Below are 21,968 nucleotides of genomic sequence, written 5' to 3'. Positions count from 1 at the left end.
GGTGTGGCCTGGGATTTGGATCGCGGGGCAAGTCAGGCGTACCGTGAGTGTTTTGACTGGGACGACTAGGGTCTTTGGCTGTTCTTCATCAAAGGGCTGTACTTACTCTGGTTTCTTTTCATAACGCACAAGTCTTTCGCCTTTTACTAAAGACTTCCGTGGAAAGGAACACCAATGAGTTGAAGCTATTTTTGGCAGGCTTTGTCATTTGGCTTAGCCTTGTGCTTTTGTGAAGATCAGAAAAGCCATTTTAAGCCTGAGCTAGATTTAGGTGTTTGATGCCCAGTGAAAAGTATTGCACTGTGACAAGTGACACTTGTGCCTGAAGATTGCGTTGGGCAGCTAACGGTTGGGCCACATCACTTTTCGGCCTTTTGGCTGTAGTAAATGTTCTCATCAGTTTAATATCTGATATGTCCTCAATAAGACGACAGCATTAAACATATGTTTTTTGTGTCGGGGGCTGAAAAAGGGGCTTGCTCCGTTCACTCCACGCATCGACCCGGTATTGCAGCGCCGCTGGAAATGGCGCACCCTTCTCCTGCCTTGTGGACAACCAAATATCGACGCAAACGGAGCGGCCCATTGCTCAAATTGCCATTGGACTGAGAAACAAATGAGTCCCACTGGATGCTGTCTTCATGGCCTGGCGTTGTGGCAAAATAGGCTCTGTTGACTCCTCATCACCCATGTCCCTTGGCGAACCTCATTGGGCTCCCAGTCTCAAATGGCTGTAAAACATGACAACTGGAGTAAAAGCCAATCAACAGCAAAATGAAGTCTCAAAAAATACAGCGAGATTTGCACTTTTAATTGGCAGAAAAACACAGGACAGAGAGGAAATATTGCCACAGTGATATTGTGGGCAGGGGTAGGGGAATGGGTGTGGCCTGGGATTTGGATCGCGGGGCAAGTCAGGCGTACCGTGAGTGTTTTGACTGGGACGACTAGGGTCTTTGGCTGTTCTTCATCAAAGGGCTGTACTTACTCTGGTTTCTTTTCATAACGCACAAGTCTTTCGCCTTTTACTAAAGACTTCCGTGAAAAACAACACCAATGAGTTGAAGCTATTTTTGGCAGGCTTTGCCATTTGGCTTAGCCTTGTGCTTTTGTGAAGATCAGAAAAGCCATTTTAAGCCTGAGCTAGATTTAGGTGTTTGATGCCCAGTGAAAAGTATTGCACTGTGACAAGTGACACTTGTGCCTGAAGATTGCGTTGGGCAGCTAACGGTTGGGCCACATCACTTTTCGGCCTTTTGGCTGTAGTAAATGTTCTCATCAGTTTAATATCTGATATGTCCTCAATAAGACGACAGCATTAAACATATGTTTTTTGTGTCGGGGGCTGAAAAAGGGGCTTGCTCCGTTCACTCCACGCATCGACCCGGTATTGCAGCGCCGCTGGAAATGGCGCACCCTTCTCCTGCCTTGTGGACAACCAAATATCAACGCAAACGGAGCGGCCCATTGCTCAAATTGCCATTGGACTGAGAAACAAATGAGTCCCACTGGATGCTGTCTTCATGGCCTGGCGTTGTGGCAAAATAGGCTCTGTTGACTCCTCATCACCCATGTCTCTTGGCGAACCTCATTGGGCTCCCAGTCTCAAATGGCTGTAAAACATGACAACTGGAGTAAAAGCCAATCAACAGCAAAATGAAGTCTCAAAAAATACAGCGAGATTTGCACTTTTAATTGGCAGAAAAACACAGGACAGAGAGGAAATATTGCCACGGTGATATTGTGGGCAGGGGTAGGGGAATGGGTGTGGCCTGGGATTTGGATCGCGGGGCAAGTCAGGCGTACCGTGAGTGTTTTGACTGGGACGACTAGGGTCTTTGGCTGTTCTTCATCAAAGGGCTGTACTTACTCTGGTTTCTTTTCATAACGCACAAGTCTTTCGCCTTTTACTAAAGACTTCCGTGGAAAGCAACACCAATGAGTTGAAGCTATTTTTGGCAGGCTTTGCCATTTGGCTTAGCCTTGTGCTTTTGTGAAGATCAGAAAAGCCATTTTAAGCCTGAGCTAGATTTAGGTGTTTGATGCCCAGTGAAAAGTATTGCACTGTGACAAGTGACACTTGTGCCTGAAGATTGCGTTGGGCAGCTAACGGTTGGGCCACATCACTTTTCGGCCTTTTGGCTGTAGTAAATGTTCTCATCAGTTTAATATCTGATATGTCCTCAATAAGACGACAGCATTAAACATATGTTTTTTGTGTCGGGGGCTGAAAAAGGGGCTTGCTCCGTTCACTCCACGCATCGACCCGGTATTGCAGCGCCGCTGGAAATGGCGCACCCTTCTCCTGCCTTGTGGACAACCAAATATCGACGCAAACGGAGCGGCCCATTGCGCAAATTGCCATTGGACTGAGAAACAAATGAGTCCCACTGGATGCTGTCTTCATGGCCTGGCGTTGTGGCAAAATAGGCTCTGTTGACTCCTCATCACCCATGTCCCTTGGCGAACCTCATTGGGCTCCCAGTCTCAAATGGCTGTAAAACATGACAACTGGAGTAAAAGCCAATCAACAGCAAAATGAAGTCTCAAAAAATACAGCGAGATTTGCACTTTTAATTGGCAGAAAAACACAGGACAGAGAGGAAATATTGCCACAGTGATATTGTGGGCAGGGGTAGGGGAATGGGTGTGGCCTGGGATTTGGATCGCGGGGCAAGTCAGGCGTACCGTGAGTGTTTTGACTGGGACGACTAGGGTCTTTGGCTGTTCTTCATCAAAGGGCTGTACTTACTCTGGTTTCTTTTCATAACGCACAAGTCTTTCGCCTTTTACTAAAGACTTCCGTGGAAAGGAACACCAATGAGTTGAAGCTATTTTTGGCAGGCTTTGTCATTTGGCTTAGCCTTGTGCTTTTGTGAAGATCAGAAAAGCCATTTTAAGCCTGAGCTAGATTTAGGTGTTTGATGCCCAGTGAAAAGTATTGCACTGTGACAAGTGACACTTGTGCCTGAAGATTGCGTTGGGCAGCTAACGGTTGGGCCACATCACTTTTCGGCCTTTTGGCTGTAGTAAATGTTCTCATCAGTTTAATATCTGATATGTCCTCAATAAGACGACAGCATTAAACATATGTTTTTTGTGTCGGGGGCTGAAAAAGGGGCTTGCTCCGTTCACTCCACGCATCGACCCGGTATTGCAGCGCCGCTGGAAATGGCGCACCCTTCTCCTGCCTTGTGGACAACCAAATATCGACGCAAACGGAGCGGCCCATTGCTCAAATTGCCATTGGACTGAGAAACAAATGAGTCCCACTGGATGCTGTCTTCATGGCCTGGCGTTGTGGCAAAATAGGCTCTGTTGACTCCTCATCACCCATGTCCCTTGGCGAACCTCATTGGGCTCCCAGTCTCAAATGGCTGTAAAACATGACAACTGGAGTAAAAGCCAATCAACAGCAAAATGAAGTCTCAAAAAATACAGCGAGATTTGCACTTTTAATTGGCAGAAAAACACAGGACAGAGAGGAAATATTGCCACAGTGATATTGTGGGCAGGGGTAGGGGAATGGGTGTGGCCTGGGATTTGGATCGCGGGGCAAGTCAGGCGTACCGTGAGTGTTTTGACTGGGACGACTAGGGTCTTTGGCTGTTCTTCATCAAAGGGCTGTACTTACTCTGGTTTCTTTTCATAACGCACAAGTCTTTCGCCTTTTACTAAAGACTTCCGTGAAAAACAACACCAATGAGTTGAAGCTATTTTTGGCAGGCTTTGCCATTTGGCTTAGCCTTGTGCTTTTGTGAAGATCAGAAAAGCCATTTTAAGCCTGAGCTAGATTTAGGTGTTTGATGCCCAGTGAAAAGTATTGCACTGTGACAAGTGACACTTGTGCCTGAAGATTGCGTTGGGCAGCTAACGGTTGGGCCACATCACTTTTCGGCCTTTTGGCTGTAGTAAATGTTCTCATCAGTTTAATATCTGATATGTCCTCAATAAGACGACAGCATTAAACATATGTTTTTTGTGTCGGGGGCTGAAAAAGGGGCTTGCTCCGTTCACTCCACGCATCGACCCGGTATTGCAGCGCCGCTGGAAATGGCGCACCCTTCTCCTGCCTTGTGGACAACCAAATATCGACGCAAACGGAGCGGCCCATTGCTCAAATTGCCATTGGACTGAGAAACAAATGAGTCCCACTGGATGCTGTCTTCATGGCCTGGCGTTGTGGCAAAATAGGCTCTGTTGACTCCTCATCACCCATGTCCCTTGGCGAACCTCATTGGGCTCCCAGTCTCAAATGGCTGTAAAACATGACAACTGGAGTAAAAGCCAATCAACAGCAAAATGAAGTCTCAAAAAATACAGCGAGATTTGCACTTTTAATTGGCAGAAAAACACAGGACAGAGAGGAAATATTGCCACAGTGATATTGTGGGCAGGGGTAGGGGAATGGGTGTGGCCTGGGATTTGGATCGCGGGGCAAGTCAGGCGTACCGTGAGTGTTTTGACTGGGACGACTAGGGTCTTTGGCTGTTCTTCATCAAAGGGCTGTACTTACTCTGGTTTCTTTTCATAACGCACAAGTCTTTCGCCTTTTACTAAAGACTTCCGTGGAAAGGAACACCAATGAGTTGAAGCTATTTTTGGCAGGCTTTGTCATTTGGCTTAGCCTTGTGCTTTTGTGAAGATCAGAAAAGCCATTTTAAGCCTGAGCTAGATTTAGGTGTTTGATGCCCAGTGAAAAGTATTGCACTGTGACAAGTGACACTTGTGCCTGAAGATTGCGTTGGGCAGCTAACGGTTGGGCCACATCACTTTTCGGCCTTTTGGCTGTAGTAAATGTTCTCATCAGTTTAATATCTGATATGTCCTCAATAAGACGACAGCATTAAACATATGTTTTTTGTGTCGGGGGCTGAAAAAGGGGCTTGCTCCGTTCACTCCACGCATCGACCCGGTATTGCAGCGCCGCTGGAAATGGCGCACCCTTCTCCTGCCTTGTGGACAACCAAATATCGACGCAAACGGAGCGGCCCATTGCTCAAATTGCCATTGGACTGAGAAACAAATGAGTCCCACTGGATGCTGTCTTCATGGCCTGGCGTTGTGGCAAAATAGGCTCTGTTGACTCCTCATCACCCATGTCCCTTGGCGAACCTCATTGGGCTCCCAGTCTCAAATGGCTGTAAAACATGACAACTGGAGTAAAAGCCAATCAACAGCAAAATGAAGTCTCAAAAAATACAGCGAGATTTGCACTTTTAATTGGCAGAAAAACACAGGACAGAGAGGAAATATTGCCACAGTGATATTGTGGGCAGGGGTAGGGGAATGGGTGTGGCCTGGGATTTGGATCGCGGGGCAAGTCAGGCGTACCGTGAGTGTTTTGACTGGGACGACTAGGGTCTTTGGCTGTTCTTCATCAAAGGGCTGTACTTACTCTGGTTTCTTTTCATAACGCACAAGTCTTTCGCCTTTTACTAAAGACTTCCGTGAAAAACAACACCAATGAGTTGAAGCTATTTTTGGCAGGCTTTGCCATTTGGCTTAGCCTTGTGCTTTTGTGAAGATCAGAAAAGCCATTTTAAGCCTGAGCTAGATTTAGGTGTTTGATGCCCAGTGAAAAGTATTGCACTGTGACAAGTGACACTTGTGCCTGAAGATTGCGTTGGGCAGCTAACGGTTGGGCCACATCACTTTTCGGCCTTTTGGCTGTAGTAAATGTTCTCATCAGTTTAATATCTGATATGTCCTCAATAAGACGACAGCATTAAACATATGTTTTTTGTGTCGGGGGCTGAAAAAGGGGCTTGCTCCGTTCACTCCACGCATCGACCCGGTATTGCAGCGCCGCTGGAAATGGCGCACCCTTCTCCTGCCTTGTGGACAACCAAATATCAACGCAAACGGAGCGGCCCATTGCTCAAATTGCCATTGGACTGAGAAACAAATGAGTCCCACTGGATGCTGTCTTCATGGCCTGGCGTTGTGGCAAAATAGGCTCTGTTGACTCCTCATCACCCATGTCTCTTGGCGAACCTCATTGGGCTCCCAGTCTCAAATGGCTGTAAAACATGACAACTGGAGTAAAAGCCAATCAACAGCAAAATGAAGTCTCAAAAAATACAGCGAGATTTGCACTTTTAATTGGCAGAAAAACACAGGACAGAGAGGAAATATTGCCACGGTGATATTGTGGGCAGGGGTAGGGGAATGGGTGTGGCCTGGGATTTGGATCGCGGGGCAAGTCAGGCGTACCGTGAGTGTTTTGACTGGGACGACTAGGGTCTTTGGCTGTTCTTCATCAAAGGGCTGTACTTACTCTGGTTTCTTTTCATAACGCACAAGTCTTTCGCCTTTTACTAAAGACTTCCGTGGAAAGCAACACCAATGAGTTGAAGCTATTTTTGGCAGGCTTTGCCATTTGGCTTAGCCTTGTGCTTTTGTGAAGATCAGAAAAGCCATTTTAAGCCTGAGCTAGATTTAGGTGTTTGATGCCCAGTGAAAAGTATTGCACTGTGACAAGTGACACTTGTGCCTGAAGATTGCGTTGGGCAGCTAACGGTTGGGCCACATCACTTTTCGGCCTTTTGGCTGTAGTAAATGTTCTCATCAGTTTAATATCTGATATGTCCTCAATAAGACGACAGCATTAAACATATGTTTTTTGTGTCGGGGGCTGAAAAAGGGGCTTGCTCCGTTCACTCCACGCATCGACCCGGTATTGCAGCGCCGCTGGAAATGGCGCACCCTTCTCCTGCCTTGTGGACAACCAAATATCGACGCAAACGGAGCGGCCCATTGCGCAAATTGCCATTGGACTGAGAAACAAATGAGTCCCACTGGATGCTGTCTTCATGGCCTGGCATTGTGGCAAAATAGGCTCTGTTGACTCCTCATCACCCATGTCCCTTGGCGAACCTCATTGGGCTCCCAGTCTCAAATGGCTGTAAAACATGACAACTGGAGTAAAAGCCAATCAACAGCAAAATGAAGTCTCAAAAAATACAGCGAGATTTGCACTTTTAATTGGCAGAAAAACACAGGACAGAGAGGAAATATTGCCACAGTGATATTGTGGGCAGGGGTAGGGGAATGGGTGTGGCCTGGGATTTGGATCGCGGGGCAAGTCAGGCGTACCGTGAGTGTTTTGACTGGGACGACTAGGGTCTTTGGCTGTTCTTCATCAAAGGGCTGTACTTACTCTGGTTTCTTTTCATAACGCACAAGTCTTTCGCCTTTTACTAAAGACTTCCGTGGAAAGGAACACCAATGAGTTGAAGCTATTTTTGGCAGGCTTTGTCATTTGGCTTAGCCTTGTGCTTTTGTGAAGATCAGAAAAGCCATTTTAAGCCTGAGCTAGATTTAGGTGTTTGATGCCCAGTGAAAAGTATTGCACTGTGACAAGTGACACTTGTGCCTGAAGATTGCGTTGGGCAGCTAACGGTTGGGCCACATCACTTTTCGGCCTTTTGGCTGTAGTAAATGTTCTCATCAGTTTAATATCTGATATGTCCTCAATAAGACGACAGCATTAAACATATGTTTTTTGTGTCGGGGGCTGAAAAAGGGGCTTGCTCCGTTCACTCCACGCATCGACCCGGTATTGCAGCGCCGCTGGAAATGGCGCACCCTTCTCCTGCCTTGTGGACAACCAAATATCGACGCAAACGGAGCGGCCCATTGCTCAAATTGCCATTGGACTGAGAAACAAATGAGTCCCACTGGATGCTGTCTTCATGGCCTGGCGTTGTGGCAAAATAGGCTCTGTTGACTCCTCATCACCCATGTCCCTTGGCGAACCTCATTGGGCTCCCAGTCTCAAATGGCTGTAAAACATGACAACTGGAGTAAAAGCCAATCAACAGCAAAATGAAGTCTCAAAAAATACAGCGAGATTTGCACTTTTAATTGGCAGAAAAACACAGGACAGAGAGGAAATATTGCCACAGTGATATTGTGGGCAGGGGTAGGGGAATGGGTGTGGCCTGGGATTTGGATCGCGGGGCAAGTCAGGCGTACCGTGAGTGTTTTGACTGGGACGACTAGGGTCTTTGGCTGTTCTTCATCAAAGGGCTGTACTTACTCTGGTTTCTTTTCATAACGCACAAGTCTTTCGCCTTTTACTAAAGACTTCCGTGAAAAACAACACCAATGAGTTGAAGCTATTTTTGGCAGGCTTTGCCATTTGGCTTAGCCTTGTGCTTTTGTGAAGATCAGAAAAGCCATTTTAAGCCTGAGCTAGATTTAGGTGTTTGATGCCCAGTGAAAAGTATTGCACTGTGACAAGTGACACTTGTGCCTGAAGATTGCGTTGGGCAGCTAACGGTTGGGCCACATCACTTTTCGGCCTTTTGGCTGTAGTAAATGTTCTCATCAGTTTAATATCTGATATGTCCTCAATAAGACGACAGCATTAAACATATGTTTTTTGTGTCGGGGGCTGAAAAAGGGGCTTGCTCCGTTCACTCCACGCATCGACCCGGTATTGCAGCGCCGCTGGAAATGGCGCACCCTTCTCCTGCCTTGTGGACAACCAAATATCGACGCAAACGGAGCGGCCCATTGCTCAAATTGCCATTGGACTGAGAAACAAATGAGTCCCACTGGATGCTGTCTTCATGGCCTGGCGTTGTGGCAAAATAGGCTCTGTTGACTCCTCATCACCCATGTCCCTTGGCGAACCTCATTGGGCTCCCAGTCTCAAATGGCTGTAAAACATGACAACTGGAGTAAAAGCCAATCAACAGCAAAATGAAGTCTCAAAAAATACAGCGAGATTTGCACTTTTAATTGGCAGAAAAACACAGGACAGAGAGGAAATATTGCCACAGTGATATTGTGGGCAGGGGTAGGGGAATGGGTGTGGCCTGGGATTTGGATCGCGGGGCAAGTCAGGCGTACCGTGAGTGTTTTGACTGGGACGACTAGGGTCTTTGGCTGTTCTTCATCAAAGGGCTGTACTTACTCTGGTTTCTTTTCATAACGCACAAGTCTTTCGCCTTTTACTAAAGACTTCCGTGGAAAGGAACACCAATGAGTTGAAGCTATTTTTGGCAGGCTTTGTCATTTGGCTTAGCCTTGTGCTTTTGTGAAGATCAGAAAAGCCATTTTAAGCCTGAGCTAGATTTAGGTGTTTGATGCCCAGTGAAAAGTATTGCACTGTGACAAGTGACACTTGTGCCTGAAGATTGCGTTGGGCAGCTAACGGTTGGGCCACATCACTTTTCGGCCTTTTGGCTGTAGTAAATGTTCTCATCAGTTTAATATCTGATATGTCCTCAATAAGACGACAGCATTAAACATATGTTTTTTGTGTCGGGGGCTGAAAAAGGGGCTTGCTCCGTTCACTCCACGCATCGACCCGGTATTGCAGCGCCGCTGGAAATGGCGCACCCTTCTCCTGCCTTGTGGACAACCAAATATCGACGCAAACGGAGCGGCCCATTGCTCAAATTGCCATTGGACTGAGAAACAAATGAGTCCCACTGGATGCTGTCTTCATGGCCTGGCGTTGTGGCAAAATAGGCTCTGTTGACTCCTCATCACCCATGTCCCTTGGCGAACCTCATTGGGCTCCCAGTCTCAAATGGCTGTAAAACATGACAACTGGAGTAAAAGCCAATCAACAGCAAAATGAAGTCTCAAAAAATACAGCGAGATTTGCACTTTTAATTGGCAGAAAAACACAGGACAGAGAGGAAATATTGCCACAGTGATATTGTGGGCAGGGGTAGGGGAATGGGTGTGGCCTGGGATTTGGATCGCGGGGCAAGTCAGGCGTACCGTGAGTGTTTTGACTGGGACGACTAGGGTCTTTGGCTGTTCTTCATCAAAGGGCTGTACTTACTGTGGTTTCTTTTCATAACGCACAAGTCTTTCGCCTTTTACTAAAGACTTCCGTGAAAAGCAACACCAATGAGTTGAAGCTATTTTTGGCAGGCTTTGCCATTTGGCTTAGCCTTGTGCTTTTGTGAAGATCAGAAAAGCCATTTTAAGCCTGAGCTAGATTTAGGTGTTTGATGCCCAGTGAAAAGTATTGCACTGTGACAAGTGACACTTGTGCCTGAAGATTGCGTTGGGCAGCTAACGGTTGGGCCACATCACTTTTCGGCCTTTTGGCTGTAGTAAATGTTCTCATCAGTTTAATATCTGATATGTCCTCAATAAGACGACAGCATTAAACATATGTTTTTTGTGTCGGGGGCTGAAAAAGGGGCTTGCTCCGTTCACTCCACGCATCGACCCGGTATTGCAGTGCCGCTGGAAATGGCGCACCCTTCTCCTGCCTTGTGGACAACCAAATATCGACGCAAACGGAGCGGCCCATTGCTCAAATTGCCATTGGACTGAGAAACAAATGAGTCCCACTGGATGCTGTCTTCATGGCCTGGCGTTGTGGCAAAATAGGCTCTGTTGACTCCTCATCACCCATGTCCCTTGGCGAACCTCATTGGGCTCCCAGTCTCAAATGGCTGTAAAACATGACAACTGGAGTAAAAGCCAATCAACAGCAAAATGAAGTCTCAAAAAATACAGCGAGATTTGCACTTTTAATTGGCAGAAAAACACAGGACAGAGAGGAAATATTGCCACAGTGATATTGTGGGCAGGGGTAGGGGAATGGGTGTGGCCTGGGATTTGGATCGCGGGGCAAGTCAGGCGTACCGTGAGTGTTTTGACTGGGACGACTAGGGTCTTTGGCTGTTCTTCATCAAAGGGCTGTACTTACTTTGGTTTCTTTTCATAACGCACAAGTCTTTCGCCTTTTACTAAAGACTTCCGTGGAAAGCAACACCAATGAGTTGAAGCTATTTTTGGCAGGCTTTGCCGTTTGGCTGAGCCTTGTGCTTTTGTGAAAATCAGAAAAGCCATTTTAAGTCTGAGCTAGATTTAGGTGTTTGATGCCCAGTGAAAAGTATTGCACTGTGACAAGTGACACTTGTGCCTGAAGATTGTGTTGGGCAGCTAACGGTTGGGCCACATCACTTTTCGGCCTTTTGGCTGTAGTAAATGTTCTCATCAGTTTAATATCTGATATGTCCTCAATAAGACGACAGCATTAAACATATGTTTTTTGTGTCGGGGGCTGAAAAAGGGGCTTGCTCCGTTCACTCCACGCATCGACCCGGTATTGCAGCGCCGCTGGAAATGGCGCACCCTTCTCCTGCCTTGTGGACAACCAAATATCGACGCAAACGGAGCGGCCCATTGCTCAAATTGCCATTGGACTGAGAAACAAATGAGTCCCACTGGATGCTGTCTTCATGGCCTGGCGTTGTGGCAAAATAGGCTCTGTTGACTCCTCATCACCCATGTCCCTTGGCGAACCTCATTGGGCTCCCAGTCTCAAATGGCTGTAAAACATGACAACTGGAGTAAAAGCCAATCAACAGCAAAATGAAGTCTCAAAAAATACAGCGAGATTTGCACTTTTAATTGGCAGAAAAACACAGGACAGAGAGGAAATATTGCCACAGTGATATTGTGGGCAGGGGTAGGGGAATGCGTGTGGCCTGGGATTTGGATCGCGGGGCAAGTCAGGCGTACCGTGAGTGTTTTGACTGGGACGACTAGGGTCTTTGGCTGTTCTTCATCAAAGGGCTGTATTTACTCTGGTTTCTTTTCATAACGCACAAGTCTTTCGCCTTTTACTAAAGACTTCAGTGAAAAGCAACACCAATGAGTTGAAGCTATTTTTGGCAGGCTTTGCCATTTGGCTTAGCCTTGTGCTTTTGTGAAGATCAGAAAAGCCATTTTAAGCCTGAGCTAGATTTAGGTGTTTGATGCCCAGTGAAAAGTATTGCACTGTGACAAGTGACACTTGTGCCTGAAGATTGCGTTGGGCAGCTAACGGTTGGGCCACATCACTTTTCGGCCTTTTGGCTGTAGTAAATGTTCTCATCAGTTTAATATCTGATATGTCCTCAATAAGACGACAACATTAAACATATGTTTTTTGTGTCGGGGGCTGAAAAAGGGGCTTGCTCCGTTCACTCCACGCATCGACCCGGTATTGCAGCGCCGCTGGAAATGGCGCACCCTTCTCCTGCCTTGTGGACAACCAAATATCAACGCAAACGGAGCGGCCCATTGCTCAAATTGCCATTGGACTGAGAAACAAATGAGTCCCACTGGATGCTGTCTTCATGGCCTGGCGTTGTGGCAAAATAGGCTCTGTTGACTCCTCATCACCCATGTCCCTTGGCGAACCTCATTGGGCTCCCAGTCTCAAATGGCTGTAAAACATGACAACTGGAGTAAAAGCCAATCAACAGCAAAATGAAGTCTCAAAAAATACAGCGAGATTTGCACTTTTAATTGGCAGAAAAACACAGGACAGAGAGGAAATATTGCCACAGTGATATTGTGGGCAGGGGTAGGGGAATGGGTGTGGCCTGGGATTTGGATCGCGGGGCAAGTCAGGCGTACCGTGAGTGTTTTGACTGGGACGACTAGGGTCTTTGGCTGTTCTTCATCAAAGGGCTGTACTTACTCTGGTTTCTTTTCATAACGCACAAGTCTTTCGCCTTTTACTAAAGACTTCCGTGGAAAGCAACACCAATGAGTTGAAGCTATTTTTGGCAGGCTTTGTCATTTGGCTTAGCCTTGTGCTTTTGTGAAGATCAGAAAAGCCATTTTAATCCTGAGCTAGATTTAGGTGTTTGATGCCCAGTGAAAAGTATTGCACTGTGACAAGTGACACTTGTGCCTGAAGATTGCGTTGGGCAGCTAACGGTTGGGCCACATCACTTTTCGGCCTTTTGGCTGTAGTAAATGTTCTTATCAGTTTAATATCTGATATGTCCTCAATAAGACGACAGCATTAAACATATGTTTTTTGTGTCGGGGGCTGAAAAAGGGGCTTGCTCCGTTCACTCCACGCATCGACCCGGTATTGCAGCGCCTCTGGAAATGGCGCACCCTTCTCCTGCCTTGTGGACAACCAAATATCGACGCAAACGGAGCGGCCTATTGCTCAAATTGCCATTGGACTGAGAAACAAATGAGTCCCACTGGATGCTGTCTTCATGGCCTGGCGTTGTGGCAAAATAGGCTCTGTTGACTCCTCATCACCCATGTCCCTTGGCGAACCTCATTGGGCTCCCAGTCTCAAATGGCTGTAAAACATGACAACTGGAGTAAAAGCCAATCAACAGCAAAATGAAGTCTCAAAAAATACAGCGAGATTTGCACTTTTAATTGGCAGAAAAACACAGGACAGAGAGGAAATATTGCCACAGTGATATTGTGGGCAGGGGTAGGGGAATGGGTGTGGCCTGGGATTTGGATCGCGGGGCAAGTCAGGCGTACCGTGAGTGTTTTGACTGGGACGACTAGGGTCTTTGGCTGTTCTTCATCAAAGGGCTGTACTTACTCTGGTTTCTTTTCATAACGCACAAGTCTTTCGCCTTTTACTAAAGACTTCCGTGAAAAGCAACACCAATGCGTTGAAGCTATTTTTGGCAGGCTTTGCCATTTGGCTTAGCCTTGTGCTTTTGTGAAGATCAGAAAAGCCATTTTAAGCCTGAGCTAGATTTAGGTGTTTGATGCCCAGTGAAAAGTATTGCACTGTGACAAGTGACACTTGTGCCTGAAGATTGCGTTGGGCAGCTAACGGTTGGGCCACATCACTTTTCGGCCTTTTGGCTGTAGTAAATGTTCTCATCAGTTTAATATCTGATATGTCCTCAATAAGACGACAGCATTAAACATATGTTTTTTGTGTCGGGGGCTGAAAAAGGGGCTTGCTCCGTTCACTCCACGCATCGACCCGGTATTGCAGCGCCGCTGGAAATGGCGCACCCTTCTCCTGCCTTGTGGACAACCAAATATCGACGCAAACGGAGCGGCCCATTGCTCAAATTGCCATTGGACTGAGAAACAAATGAGTCCCACTGGATGCTGTCTTCATGGCCTGGCGTTGTGGCAAAATAGGCTCTGTTGACTCCTCATCACCCATGTCCCTTGGCGAACCTCATTGGGCTCCCAGTCTCAAATGGCTGTAAAACATGACAACTGGAGTAAAAGCCAATCAACAGCAAAATGAAGTCTCAAAAAATACAGCGAGATTTGCACTTTTAATTGGCAGAAAAACACAGGACAGAGAGGAAATATTGCCACGGTGATATTGTGGGCAGGGGTAGAGGAATGGGTGCGGCCTGGGATTTGGATCGCGGGGCAAGTCAGGCGTACCGTGAGTGTTTTGACTGGGACGACTAGGGTCTTTGGCTGTTCTTCATCAAAGGGCTGTACTTACTCTGGTTTCTTTTCATAACGCACAAGTCTTTCGCCTTTTACTAAAGACTTCCGTGGAAAGGAACACCAATGAGTTGAAGCTATTTTTGGCAGGCTTTGCCGTTTGGCTGAGCCTTGTGCTTTTGTGAAGATCAGAAAAGCCATTTTAAGCCTGAGCTAGATTTAGGTGTTTGATGCCCAGTGAAAAGTATTGCACTGTGACAAGTGACACTTGTGCCTGAAGATTGCGTTGGGCAGCTAACGGTTGGGCCACATCACTTTTCGGCCTTTTGGCTGTAGTAAATGTTCTCATCAGTTTAATATCTGATATGTCCTCAATAAGACGACAGCATTAAACATATGTTTTTTGTGTCGGGGGCTGAAAAAGGGGCTTGCTCCGTTCACTCCACGCATCGACCCGGTATTGCAGCGCCGCTGGAAATGGCGCACCCTTCTCCTGCCTTGTGGACAACCAAATATCAACGCAAACGGAGCGGCCCATTGCTCAAATTGCCATTGGACTGAGAAACAAATGAGTCCCACTGGATGCTGTCTTCATGGCCTGGCGTTGTGGCAAAATAGGCTCTGTTGACTCCTCATCACCCATGTCCCTTGGCGAACCTCATTGGGCTCCCAGTCTCAAATGGCTGTAAAACATGACAACTGGAGTAAAAGCCAATCAACAGCAAAATGAAGTCTCAAAAAATACAGCGAGATTTGCACTTTTAATTGGCAGAAAAACACAGGACAGAGAGGAAATATTGCCACGGTGATATTGTGGGCAGGGGTAGGGGAATGGGTGCGGCCTGGGATTTGGATCGCGGGGCAAGTCAGGCGTACCGTGAGTGTTTTGACTGGGACGACTAGGGTCTTTGGCTGTTCTTCATCAAAGGGCTGTACTTACTCTGGTTTCTTTTCATAACGCTCAAGTCTTTCGCCTTTTACTAAAGACTTCTGTGAAAAGCAACACCAATGAGTTGAAGCTATTTTCGGCAGGCATTGTCATTTGGCTTAGTGTTGTGCTTTTGTGAAGATCAGAAAAGCCATTTTAAGCCTGAGCTAGATTTAGGTGTTTGATGCCCAGTGAAAAGTATTGCACTGTGACAAGTGACACTTGTGCCTGAAGATTGCGTTGGGCAGCTAACGGTTGGGCCACATCACTTTTTGGCCTTTTGGCTGTAGTAAATGTTCTCATCAGTTTAATATCTGATATGTCCTCAATAAGACGACAACATTAAACATATGTTTTTTGTGTCGGGGGCTGAAAAAGGGGCTTGCTCCGTTCACTCCACGCATCGACCCGGTATTGCAGCGCTGCTGGAAATGGCGCACCCTTCTCCTGCCTTGTGGACAACCAAATATCGACGCAAACGGAGCGGCCCATTGCTCAAATTGCCATTGGACTGAGAAACAAATGAGTCCCACTGGATGCTGTCTTCATGGCCTGGCGTTGTGGCAAAATAGGCTCTGTTGACTCCTCATCACCCATGTCCCTTGGCGAACCTCATTGGGCTCCCAGTCTCAAATGGCTGTAAAACATGACAACTGGAGTAAAAGCCAATCAACAGCAAAATGAAGTCTCAAAAAATACAGCGAGATTTGCACTTTTAATTGGCAGAAAAACACAGGACAGAGAGGAAATATTGCCACAGTGATATTGTGGGCAGGGGTAGGGGAATGGGTGTGGCCTGGGATTTGGATCGCGGGGCAAGTCAGGCGTACCGTGAGTGTTTTGACTGGGACGACTAGGGTCTTTGGCTGTTCTTCATCAAAGGGCTGTACTTACTCTGGTTTCTTTTCATAACGCACAAGTCTTTCGCCTTTTACTAAAGACTTCCGTGAAAAGCAACACCAATGCGTTGAAGCTATTTTTGGCAGGCTTTGCCATTTGGCTTAGCCTTGTGCTTTTGTGAAGATCAGAAAAGCCATTTTAAGCCTGAGCTAGATTTAGGTGTTTGATGCCCAGTGAAAAGTATTGCACTGTGACAAGTGACACTTGTGCCTGAAGATTGCGTTGGGCAGCTAACGGTTGGGCCACATCACTTTTCGGCCTTTTGGCTGTAGTAAATGTTCTCATCAGTTTAATATCTGATATGTCCTCAATAAGACGACAGCATTAAACATATGTTTTTTGTGTCGGGGGCTGAAAAAGGGGCTTGCTCCGTTCACTCCACGCATCGACCCGGTATTGCAGCGCCGCTGGAAATGGCGCACCCTTCTCCTGCCTTGTGGACAACCAAATATCGACGCAAACGGAGCGGCCCATTGCTCAAATTGCCATTGGACTGAGAAACAAATGAGTCCCACTGGATGCTGTCTTCATGGCCTGGCGTTGTGGCAAAATAGGCTCTGTTGACTCCTCATCACCCATGTCCCTTGGCGAACCTCATTGGGCTCCCAGTCTCAAATGGCTGTAAAACATGACAACTGGAGTAAAAGCCAATCAACAGCAAAATGAAGTCTCAAAAAATACAGCGAGATTTGCACTTTTAATTGGCAGAAAAACACAGGACAGAGAGGAAATATTGCCACGGTGATATTGTGGGCAGGGGTAGAGGAATGGGTGCGGCCTGGGATTTGGATCGCGGGGCAAGTCAGGCGTACCGTGAGTGTTTTGACTGGGACGACTAGGGTCTTTGGCTGTTCTTCATCAAAGGGCTGTACTTACTCTGGTTTCTTTTCATAACGCACAAGTCTTTCGCCTTTTACTAAAGACTTCCGTGGAAAGGAACACCAATGCGTTGAAGCTATTTTTGGCAGGCTTTGTCATTTGGTTTAGTCTTGTGCTTTTGTGAAGATCAGAAAAGCCATTTTAAGCCTGAGCTAGATTTAGGTGTTTGATGCCCAGTGAAAAGTATTGCACTGTGACAAGTGACACTTGTGCCTGAAGATTGCGTTGGGCAGCTAACGGTTGGGCCACATCATTTTTCGGCCTTTTGGCTGTAGTAAATGTTCTCATCAGTTTAATATCTGATATGTCCTCAATAAGACGACAGCATTAAACATATGTTTTTTGTGTCGGGGGCTGAAAAAGGGGCTTGCTCCGTTCACTCCACGCATCGACCCGGTATTGCAGCGCCGCTGGAAATGGCGCACCCTTCTCCTGCCTTGTGGACAACCAAATATCGACGCAAACGGAGCGGCCCATTGCTCAAATTGCCATTGGACTGAGAAACAAATGAGTCCCACTGGATGCTGTCTTCATGGCCTGGCGTTGTGGCAAAATAGGCTCTGTTGACTCCTCATCACCCATGTCCCTTGGCGAACCTCATTGGGCTCCCAGTCTCAAATGGCTGTAAAACATGACAACTGGAGTAAAAGCCAATCAACAGCAAAATGAAGTCTCAAAAAATACAGCGAGATTTGCACTTTTAATTGGCAGAAAAACACAGGACAGAGAGGAAATATTGCCACAGTGATATTGTGGGCAGGGGTAGGGGAATGGGTGTGGCCTGGGATTTGGATCGCGGGGCAAGTCAGGCGTACCGTGAGTGTTTTGACTGGGACGACTAGGGTCTTTGGCTGTTCTTCATCAAAGGGCTGTACTTACTCTGGTTTCTTTTCATAACGCTCAAGTCTTTCGCCTTTTACTAAAGACTTCTGTGAAAAGCAACACCAATGAGTTGAAGCTATTTTTGGCAGGCATTGTCATTTGGCTTAGCGTTGTGCTTTTGTGAAGATCAGAAAAGCCATTTTAAGCCTGAGCTAGATTTAGGTGTTTGATGCCCAGTGAAAAGTATTGCACTGTGACAAGTGACACTTGTGCCTGAAGATTGCGTTGGGCAGCTAACGGTTGGGCCACATCACTTTTTGGCCTTTTGGCTGTAGTAAATGTTCTCATCAGTTTAATATCTGATATGTCCTCAATAAGACGACAACATTAAACATATGTTTTTTGTGTCGGGGGCTGAAAAAGGGGCTTGTTCCGTTCACTCCACGCATCGACCCGGTATTGCAGCGCTGCTGGAAATGGCGCACCCTTCTCCTGCCTTGTGGACAACCAAATATCGACGCAAACGGAGCGGCCCATTGCTCAAATTGCCATTGGACTGAGAAACAAATGAGTCCCACTGGATGCTGTCTTCATGGCCTGGCGTTGTGGCAAAATAGGCTCTGTTGACTCCTCATCACCCATGTCCCTTGGCGAACCTCATTGGGCTCCCAGTCTCAAATGGCTGTAAAACATGACAACTGGAGTAAAAGCCAATCAACAGCAAAATGAAGTCTCAAAAAATACAGCGAGATTTGCACTTTTAATTGGCAGAAAAACACAGGACAGAGAGGAAATATTGCCACAGTGATATTGTGGGCAGGGGTAGGGGAATGGGTGTGGCCTGGGATTTGGATCGCGGGGCAAGTCAGGCGTACCGTGAGTGTTTTGACTGGGACGACTAGGGTCTTTGGCTGTTCTTCATCAAAGGGCTGTACTTACTCTGGTTTCTTTTCATAACGCACAAGTCTTTCGCCTTTTACTAAAGACTTCCGTGGAAAGGAACACCAATGAGTTGAAGCTATTTTTGGCAGGCTTTGTCATTTGGCTTAGCCTTGTGCTTTTGTGAAGATCAGAAAAGCCATTTTAAGCCTGAGCTAGATTTAGGTGTTTGATGCCCAGTGAAAAGTATTGCACTGTGACAAGTGACACTTGTGCCTGAAGATTGTGTTGGGCAGCTAACGGTTGGGCCACATCACTTTTCGGCCTTTTGGCTGTAGTAAATGTTCTCATCAGTTTAATATCTGATATGTCCTCAATAAGACGACAGCATTAAACATATGTTTTTTGTGTCGGGGGCTGAAAAAGGGGCTTGCTCCGTTCACTCCACGCATCGACCGGGTATTGCAGCGCCGCTGGAAATGGCGCACCCTTCTCCTGCCTTGTGGACAACCAAATATCGACGCAAACGGAGCGGCCCATTGCTCAAATTGCCATTGGACTGAGAAACAAATGAGTCCCACTGGATGCTGTCTTCATGGCCTGGCGTTGTGGCAAAATAGGCTCTGTTGACTCCTCATCACCCATGTCCCTTGGCGAACCTCATTGGGCTCCCAGTCTCAAATGGCTGTAAAACATGACAACTGGAGTAAAAGCCAATCAACAGCAAAATGAAGTCTCAAAAAATACAGCGAGATTTGCACTTTTAATTGGCAGAAAAACACAGGACAGAGAGGAAATATTGCCACGGTGATATTGTGGGCAGGGGTAGGGGAATGGGTGCGGCCTGGGATTTGGATCGCGGGGCAAGTCAGGCGTACCGTGAGTGTTTTGACTGGGACGACTAGGGTCTTTGGCTGTTCTTCATCAAAGGGCTGTACTTACTCTGGTTTCTTTTCATAACGCACAAGTCTTTCGCCTTTTACTAAAGACTTCCGTGGAAAGGAACACCAATGCGTTGAAGCTATTTTTGGCAGGCTTTGCCATTTGGTTTAGTCTTGTGCTTTTGTGAAGATCAGAAAAGCCATTTTAAGCCTGAGCTAGATTTAGGTGTTTGATGCCCAGTGAAAAGTATTGCACTGTGACAAGTGACACTTGTGCCTGAAGATTGCGTTGGGCAGCTAACGGTTGGGCCACATCATTTTTCGGCCTTTTGGCTGTAGTAAATGTTCTCATCAGTTTAATATCTGATATGTCCTCAATAAGACGACAGCATTAAACATATGTTTTTTGTGTCGGGGGCTGAAAAAGGGGCTTGCTCCGTTCACTCCACGCATCGACCCGGTATTGCAGCGCCGCTGGAAATGGCGCACCCTTCTCCTGCCTTGTGGACAACCAAATATCGACGCAAACGGAGCGGCCCATTGCTCAAATTGCCATTGGACTGAGAAACAAATGAGTCCCACTGGATGCTGTCTTCATGGCCTGGCGTTGTGGCAAAATAGGCTCTGTTGACTCCTCATCACCCATGTCCCTTGGCGAACCTCATTGGGCTCCCAGTCTCAAATGGCTGTAAAACATGACAACTGGAGTAAAAGCCAATCAACAGCAAAATGAAGTCTCAAAAAATACAGCGAGATTTGCACTTTTAATTGGCAGAAAAACACAGGACAGAGAGGAAATATTGCCACAGTGATATTGTGGGCAGGGGTAGGGGAATGGGTGTGGCCTGGGATTTGGATCGCGGGGCAAGTCAGGCGTACCGTGAGTGTTTTGACTGGGACGACTAGGGTCTTTGGCTGTTCTTCATCAAAGGGCTGTACTTACTCTGGTTTCTTTTCATAACGCTCAAGTCTTTCGCCTTTTACTAAAGACTTCTGTGAAAAGCAACACCAATGAGTTGAAGCTATTTTCGGCAGGCATTGTCATTTGGCTTAGCGTTGTGCTTTTGTGAAGATCAGAAAAGCCATTTTAAGCCTGAGCTAGATTTAGGTGTTTGATGCCCAGTGAAAAGTATTGCACTGTGACAAGTGACACTTGTGCCTGAAGATTGCGTTGGGCAGCTAACGGTTGGGCCACATCACTTTTCGGCCTTTTGGCTGTAGTAAATGTTCTCATCAGTTTAATATCTGATATGTCCTCAATAAGACGACAGCATTAAACATATGTTTTTTGTGTCGGGGGCTGAAAAAGGGGCTTGCTCCGTTCACTCCACGCATCGACCCGGTATTGCAGCGCCGCTGGAAATGGCGCACCCTTCTCCTGCCTTGTGGACAACCAAATATCGACGCAAACGGAGCGGCCCATTGCTCAAATTGCCATTGGACTGAGAAACAAATGAGTCCCACTGGATGCTGTCTTCATGGCCTGGCGTTGTGGCAAAATAGGCTCTGTTGACTCCTCATCACCCATGTCCCTTGGCGAACCTCATTGGGCTCCCAGTCTCAAATGGCTGTAAAACATGACAACTGGAGTAAAAGCCAATCAACAGCAAAATGAAGTCTCAAAAAATACAACGAGATTTGCACTTTTAATTGGCAGAAAAACACAGGACAGAGAGGAAATATTGCCACAGTGATATTGTGGGCAGGGGTAGGGGAATGGGTGTGGCCTGGGATTTGGATCGCGGGGCAAGTCAGGCGTACCGTGAGTGTTTTGACTGGGACGACTAGGGTCTTTGGCTGTTCTTCATCAAAGGGCTGTACTTACTCTGGTTTCTTTTCATAACGCACAAGTCTTTCGCCTTTTACTAAAGACTTCCGTGGAAAGGAACACCAATGAGTTGAAGCTATTTTTGGAAGGCTTTGCCATTTGGCTGAGCCTTGTGCTTTTGTGAAGATCAGAAAAGCCATTTTAAGCCTGAGCTAGATTTAGGTGTTTGATGCCCAGTGAAAAGTATTGCACTGTGACAAGTGACACTTGTGCCTGAAGATTGCGTTGGGCAGCTAACGGTTGGGCCACATCACTTTTCGGCCTTTTGGCTGTAGTAAATGTTCTCATCAGTTTAATATCTGATATGTCCTCAATAAGACGACAGCATTAAACATATGTTTTTTGTGTCGGGGGCTGAAAAAGGGGCTTGCTCCGTTCACTCCACGCATCGACCCGGTATTGCAGCGCCGCTGGAAATGGCGCACCCTTCTCCTGCCTTGTGGACAACCAAATATCAACGCAAACGGAGCGGCCCATTGCTCAAATTGCCATTGGACTGAGAAACAAATGAGTCCCACTGGATGCTGTCTTCATGGCCTGGCGTTGTGGCAAAATAGGCTCTGTTGACTCCTCATCACCCATGTCCCTTGGCGAACCTCATTGGGCTCCCAGTCTCAAATGGCTGTAAAACATGACAACTGGAGTAAAAGCCAATCAACAGCAAAATGAAGTCTCAAAAAATACAGCGAGA

General features: G+C 46.9%; 25 non-coding genes and 25 pseudogenes across 25 annotated transcripts; all 50 read left to right on the top strand.

Moving 5' to 3' along the window:
- The first annotated feature begins 102 nt into the window (after positions 1 to 102).
- LOC144465361 (U5 spliceosomal RNA) lies at positions 103 to 216 on the top strand. The gene has a single exon (XR_013492517.1). It is a non-coding gene; the product is annotated as a U5 spliceosomal RNA (small nuclear RNA).
- A 142-nt stretch (positions 217 to 358) lies between these two features.
- On the top strand, positions 359 to 539 carry LOC144466281 (U2 spliceosomal RNA; annotated as a pseudogene).
- A 445-nt stretch (positions 540 to 984) lies between these two features.
- LOC144465898 (U5 spliceosomal RNA) lies at positions 985 to 1,099 on the top strand. The gene has a single exon (XR_013492981.1). It is a non-coding gene; the product is annotated as a U5 spliceosomal RNA (small nuclear RNA).
- A 141-nt stretch (positions 1,100 to 1,240) lies between these two features.
- LOC144466280 (U2 spliceosomal RNA) lies at positions 1,241 to 1,421 on the top strand (annotated as a pseudogene).
- A 445-nt stretch (positions 1,422 to 1,866) lies between these two features.
- Positions 1,867 to 1,981, top strand: LOC144465589 (U5 spliceosomal RNA). The gene has a single exon (XR_013492719.1). It is a non-coding gene; the product is annotated as a U5 spliceosomal RNA (small nuclear RNA).
- Positions 1,982 to 2,122: 141 nt separating this feature from the next.
- Positions 2,123 to 2,303, top strand: LOC144466279 (U2 spliceosomal RNA; annotated as a pseudogene).
- Positions 2,304 to 2,748: 445 nt separating this feature from the next.
- LOC144465360 (U5 spliceosomal RNA) lies at positions 2,749 to 2,862 on the top strand. The gene has a single exon (XR_013492516.1). It is a non-coding gene; the product is annotated as a U5 spliceosomal RNA (small nuclear RNA).
- Positions 2,863 to 3,004: 142 nt separating this feature from the next.
- On the top strand, positions 3,005 to 3,185 carry LOC144466278 (U2 spliceosomal RNA; annotated as a pseudogene).
- A 445-nt stretch (positions 3,186 to 3,630) lies between these two features.
- LOC144465897 (U5 spliceosomal RNA) lies at positions 3,631 to 3,745 on the top strand. Its single transcript, XR_013492980.1, has one exon. It is a non-coding gene; the product is annotated as a U5 spliceosomal RNA (small nuclear RNA).
- Positions 3,746 to 3,886: 141 nt separating this feature from the next.
- Positions 3,887 to 4,067, top strand: LOC144466276 (U2 spliceosomal RNA; annotated as a pseudogene).
- Positions 4,068 to 4,512: 445 nt separating this feature from the next.
- On the top strand, positions 4,513 to 4,626 carry LOC144465358 (U5 spliceosomal RNA). The gene has a single exon (XR_013492515.1). It is a non-coding gene; the product is annotated as a U5 spliceosomal RNA (small nuclear RNA).
- A 142-nt stretch (positions 4,627 to 4,768) lies between these two features.
- On the top strand, positions 4,769 to 4,949 carry LOC144466275 (U2 spliceosomal RNA; annotated as a pseudogene).
- A 445-nt stretch (positions 4,950 to 5,394) lies between these two features.
- LOC144465896 (U5 spliceosomal RNA) lies at positions 5,395 to 5,509 on the top strand. Its single transcript, XR_013492979.1, has one exon. It is a non-coding gene; the product is annotated as a U5 spliceosomal RNA (small nuclear RNA).
- Positions 5,510 to 5,650: 141 nt separating this feature from the next.
- On the top strand, positions 5,651 to 5,831 carry LOC144466274 (U2 spliceosomal RNA; annotated as a pseudogene).
- Positions 5,832 to 6,276: 445 nt separating this feature from the next.
- On the top strand, positions 6,277 to 6,391 carry LOC144465588 (U5 spliceosomal RNA). Its single transcript, XR_013492718.1, has one exon. It is a non-coding gene; the product is annotated as a U5 spliceosomal RNA (small nuclear RNA).
- Positions 6,392 to 6,532: 141 nt separating this feature from the next.
- LOC144466273 (U2 spliceosomal RNA) lies at positions 6,533 to 6,713 on the top strand (annotated as a pseudogene).
- A 445-nt stretch (positions 6,714 to 7,158) lies between these two features.
- On the top strand, positions 7,159 to 7,272 carry LOC144465357 (U5 spliceosomal RNA). Its single transcript, XR_013492514.1, has one exon. It is a non-coding gene; the product is annotated as a U5 spliceosomal RNA (small nuclear RNA).
- A 142-nt stretch (positions 7,273 to 7,414) lies between these two features.
- Positions 7,415 to 7,595, top strand: LOC144466272 (U2 spliceosomal RNA; annotated as a pseudogene).
- Positions 7,596 to 8,040: 445 nt separating this feature from the next.
- Positions 8,041 to 8,155, top strand: LOC144465895 (U5 spliceosomal RNA). The gene has a single exon (XR_013492978.1). It is a non-coding gene; the product is annotated as a U5 spliceosomal RNA (small nuclear RNA).
- Positions 8,156 to 8,296: 141 nt separating this feature from the next.
- On the top strand, positions 8,297 to 8,477 carry LOC144466271 (U2 spliceosomal RNA; annotated as a pseudogene).
- A 445-nt stretch (positions 8,478 to 8,922) lies between these two features.
- On the top strand, positions 8,923 to 9,036 carry LOC144465356 (U5 spliceosomal RNA). Its single transcript, XR_013492513.1, has one exon. It is a non-coding gene; the product is annotated as a U5 spliceosomal RNA (small nuclear RNA).
- A 142-nt stretch (positions 9,037 to 9,178) lies between these two features.
- LOC144466270 (U2 spliceosomal RNA) lies at positions 9,179 to 9,359 on the top strand (annotated as a pseudogene).
- Positions 9,360 to 9,804: 445 nt separating this feature from the next.
- Positions 9,805 to 9,919, top strand: LOC144465900 (U5 spliceosomal RNA). The gene has a single exon (XR_013492983.1). It is a non-coding gene; the product is annotated as a U5 spliceosomal RNA (small nuclear RNA).
- Positions 9,920 to 10,060: 141 nt separating this feature from the next.
- On the top strand, positions 10,061 to 10,241 carry LOC144465958 (U2 spliceosomal RNA; annotated as a pseudogene).
- Positions 10,242 to 10,686: 445 nt separating this feature from the next.
- Positions 10,687 to 10,801, top strand: LOC144465768 (U5 spliceosomal RNA). Its single transcript, XR_013492874.1, has one exon. It is a non-coding gene; the product is annotated as a U5 spliceosomal RNA (small nuclear RNA).
- A 141-nt stretch (positions 10,802 to 10,942) lies between these two features.
- Positions 10,943 to 11,123, top strand: LOC144466269 (U2 spliceosomal RNA; annotated as a pseudogene).
- Positions 11,124 to 11,568: 445 nt separating this feature from the next.
- Positions 11,569 to 11,683, top strand: LOC144465884 (U5 spliceosomal RNA). The gene has a single exon (XR_013492968.1). It is a non-coding gene; the product is annotated as a U5 spliceosomal RNA (small nuclear RNA).
- Positions 11,684 to 11,824: 141 nt separating this feature from the next.
- LOC144466061 (U2 spliceosomal RNA) lies at positions 11,825 to 12,005 on the top strand (annotated as a pseudogene).
- A 445-nt stretch (positions 12,006 to 12,450) lies between these two features.
- LOC144465549 (U5 spliceosomal RNA) lies at positions 12,451 to 12,564 on the top strand. Its single transcript, XR_013492682.1, has one exon. It is a non-coding gene; the product is annotated as a U5 spliceosomal RNA (small nuclear RNA).
- Positions 12,565 to 12,706: 142 nt separating this feature from the next.
- Positions 12,707 to 12,887, top strand: LOC144465559 (U2 spliceosomal RNA; annotated as a pseudogene).
- A 445-nt stretch (positions 12,888 to 13,332) lies between these two features.
- On the top strand, positions 13,333 to 13,447 carry LOC144465852 (U5 spliceosomal RNA). Its single transcript, XR_013492940.1, has one exon. It is a non-coding gene; the product is annotated as a U5 spliceosomal RNA (small nuclear RNA).
- A 141-nt stretch (positions 13,448 to 13,588) lies between these two features.
- On the top strand, positions 13,589 to 13,769 carry LOC144466268 (U2 spliceosomal RNA; annotated as a pseudogene).
- Positions 13,770 to 14,214: 445 nt separating this feature from the next.
- LOC144465412 (U5 spliceosomal RNA) lies at positions 14,215 to 14,329 on the top strand. Its single transcript, XR_013492564.1, has one exon. It is a non-coding gene; the product is annotated as a U5 spliceosomal RNA (small nuclear RNA).
- Positions 14,330 to 14,470: 141 nt separating this feature from the next.
- On the top strand, positions 14,471 to 14,651 carry LOC144466267 (U2 spliceosomal RNA; annotated as a pseudogene).
- A 445-nt stretch (positions 14,652 to 15,096) lies between these two features.
- On the top strand, positions 15,097 to 15,208 carry LOC144466010 (U5 spliceosomal RNA). Its single transcript, XR_013493060.1, has one exon. It is a non-coding gene; the product is annotated as a U5 spliceosomal RNA (small nuclear RNA).
- Positions 15,209 to 15,352: 144 nt separating this feature from the next.
- On the top strand, positions 15,353 to 15,533 carry LOC144466143 (U2 spliceosomal RNA; annotated as a pseudogene).
- A 445-nt stretch (positions 15,534 to 15,978) lies between these two features.
- LOC144465851 (U5 spliceosomal RNA) lies at positions 15,979 to 16,093 on the top strand. Its single transcript, XR_013492939.1, has one exon. It is a non-coding gene; the product is annotated as a U5 spliceosomal RNA (small nuclear RNA).
- Positions 16,094 to 16,234: 141 nt separating this feature from the next.
- Positions 16,235 to 16,415, top strand: LOC144466265 (U2 spliceosomal RNA; annotated as a pseudogene).
- Positions 16,416 to 16,860: 445 nt separating this feature from the next.
- LOC144465734 (U5 spliceosomal RNA) lies at positions 16,861 to 16,974 on the top strand. The gene has a single exon (XR_013492847.1). It is a non-coding gene; the product is annotated as a U5 spliceosomal RNA (small nuclear RNA).
- Positions 16,975 to 17,116: 142 nt separating this feature from the next.
- On the top strand, positions 17,117 to 17,297 carry LOC144465221 (U2 spliceosomal RNA; annotated as a pseudogene).
- Positions 17,298 to 17,742: 445 nt separating this feature from the next.
- On the top strand, positions 17,743 to 17,854 carry LOC144465928 (U5 spliceosomal RNA). Its single transcript, XR_013493005.1, has one exon. It is a non-coding gene; the product is annotated as a U5 spliceosomal RNA (small nuclear RNA).
- Positions 17,855 to 17,998: 144 nt separating this feature from the next.
- Positions 17,999 to 18,179, top strand: LOC144465264 (U2 spliceosomal RNA; annotated as a pseudogene).
- A 445-nt stretch (positions 18,180 to 18,624) lies between these two features.
- Positions 18,625 to 18,738, top strand: LOC144465355 (U5 spliceosomal RNA). Its single transcript, XR_013492512.1, has one exon. It is a non-coding gene; the product is annotated as a U5 spliceosomal RNA (small nuclear RNA).
- Positions 18,739 to 18,880: 142 nt separating this feature from the next.
- LOC144465286 (U2 spliceosomal RNA) lies at positions 18,881 to 19,061 on the top strand (annotated as a pseudogene).
- A 445-nt stretch (positions 19,062 to 19,506) lies between these two features.
- On the top strand, positions 19,507 to 19,621 carry LOC144465783 (U5 spliceosomal RNA). Its single transcript, XR_013492887.1, has one exon. It is a non-coding gene; the product is annotated as a U5 spliceosomal RNA (small nuclear RNA).
- Positions 19,622 to 19,762: 141 nt separating this feature from the next.
- On the top strand, positions 19,763 to 19,943 carry LOC144465220 (U2 spliceosomal RNA; annotated as a pseudogene).
- Positions 19,944 to 20,388: 445 nt separating this feature from the next.
- LOC144466009 (U5 spliceosomal RNA) lies at positions 20,389 to 20,500 on the top strand. Its single transcript, XR_013493059.1, has one exon. It is a non-coding gene; the product is annotated as a U5 spliceosomal RNA (small nuclear RNA).
- Positions 20,501 to 20,644: 144 nt separating this feature from the next.
- LOC144466264 (U2 spliceosomal RNA) lies at positions 20,645 to 20,825 on the top strand (annotated as a pseudogene).
- A 445-nt stretch (positions 20,826 to 21,270) lies between these two features.
- LOC144465328 (U5 spliceosomal RNA) lies at positions 21,271 to 21,386 on the top strand. Its single transcript, XR_013492487.1, has one exon. It is a non-coding gene; the product is annotated as a U5 spliceosomal RNA (small nuclear RNA).
- Positions 21,387 to 21,526: 140 nt separating this feature from the next.
- On the top strand, positions 21,527 to 21,707 carry LOC144466263 (U2 spliceosomal RNA; annotated as a pseudogene).
- The last annotated feature ends 261 nt before the right edge of the window (positions 21,708 to 21,968 follow it).

This window comes from Epinephelus lanceolatus, chromosome 12, assembly GCF_041903045.1.
Source record: "Epinephelus lanceolatus isolate andai-2023 chromosome 12, ASM4190304v1, whole genome shotgun sequence".
Classification (NCBI taxonomy): domain Eukaryota; kingdom Metazoa; phylum Chordata; class Actinopteri; order Perciformes; family Serranidae; genus Epinephelus; species Epinephelus lanceolatus.
The sequence above is the reverse complement of the archived record's forward strand: the minus strand, read 5'-3'. Positions and strand labels throughout refer to the sequence as shown.